This window comes from Procambarus clarkii, unplaced genomic scaffold (genome assembly GCF_040958095.1).
Source record: "Procambarus clarkii isolate CNS0578487 unplaced genomic scaffold, FALCON_Pclarkii_2.0 HiC_scaffold_128, whole genome shotgun sequence".
Lineage (NCBI taxonomy): Eukaryota > Metazoa > Arthropoda > Malacostraca > Decapoda > Cambaridae > Procambarus > Procambarus clarkii.
This window is the reverse complement of record NW_027189161.1, coordinates 1,097,191-1,098,839: the sequence shown is the minus strand read 5'-3', so window position 1 is coordinate 1,098,839 and position 1,649 is coordinate 1,097,191.

Genomic DNA, 1,649 nt, shown 5'->3' with positions numbered 1-1,649 from the left:
TTGTTAATCTTTCTTTATCCATTCTATAATACAGCGACCAAAACTGAACTGCATAATCTAAATGGGGCCTAACCAGAGCAATATAGCTGAAGAACAACAACAGGTCTCTTCTTAATCATTGTTCGATTAATAAATCCCAGTGTCCTATTTCTCTTATTACGAACATTCATGCATATATCCTTTAGTTTTAAATTCTTACTAATCATAACTCCCAGATCTCTCTCGCAATCTCAACACCAGCTAGCTCGAATCTTGTAATTCTATCATCATTACCTAGCCTCAGAACTTTACATTTATCAGCATTATACTGCATCTGCCAATCTTTTGACCATTTCAAAACCCTATTTAGATCAACTTGAATGATAGTGAGTTGTCTTCCTTGTTAATTTTCCAACCGATTTTTGTATCCGCGGCAAATTTGCAGATGTTGCAAATCTGCAAATTTGGTCCTTCAAATTTCGACTTCCCTTACCTACATTAGTCTATCGACCAGGCTGCTTACCTTGGAGACCGGCTGCGGATATGGGTACGCACTGGCCCGAAACTAGGCGTTGCGGGCATGGAGACCCGCGCTGCCCCAGTTACCTCCCTCGCATGTTTCACAACCTCGTGAGAGGTTGTGTTAACCGGAGCTCCTGAGTGTTGTTATTTTATCATAGCAATATGGAAGTTGTAGTGAAGGACCTGGTGACTCTAGTGGGAGCCCTGAGGACAGAGTTGGACTCTCTGCGGGAGGAGGTGCGTCAGCTTAAAAAACAACGAGAAGTAACGAAGGAGGAGACCAGCAGTAAAGGAACCTCGTCTTGGAGAGTTGCGAAAGACAGGGGCCTTAAGAAGACTTTGATAAAGCCGCCTTCAAACGCCATAGCAACTTCAAATTCATTTGACGTTTTGGAGGACGAGTGCTGTGGAGAGACTGTGGATCGCGCAAAAGGGAAAGCAACGAAGAGAAAGGAAGCGCAGGCCCCTCAGAAAGTAAAGGAAGTACCTAAGCAAACATTAGTTGTGGGAGATTCCCAGATAAGGTATTTGGATAGAACGTTTTGTGCTAGAGATAGGGGGAACAGGTTAAGGGTTTGCTATCCCGGAGCTGGCATTGGTGATATTATAAACAACATGAATGATATTATGGCTGGTAATGGGAACAATCCCATTATTTGCATTAGCGTGGGAGGAAATGATGTTGGCGAGTCAGGAGTGAGGAACTGATTCAGAGGTATAAAACAGCCATAGAGTTAGTTAGGAGCAAGGGAGGAATCCCGATCATATGTGGCATTCTTCCAAGAAAGGGAGTGGGAAATGAATGGATATCGAGGGCACTTGGTGTCAATTGCCGGCTGGAAAGATATTGCAAATCAAATGCAATATCTTTCATAGACAACTGGGAACACTTCTATGGAAGAAATGAAATGTATGCTCGTGATGGGGTGCATCCATTAAACTGTTAGTAGATAGAGGTATGGGAATTGATTTGGAGGAAGGAGGTAATAAAAGTATGTGTTTGTGGGAGAAAGGAATTGGCAAAACGATCAGGGAAAGAGAAGGTCCGCAAAATAACAATTCACTTAGGGTATATTACACTAACAGTAGAAGTCTAAGAAATAAAATTAACGAATTAAATGCTCTTGTCTGCACAGAAAAAATAGATA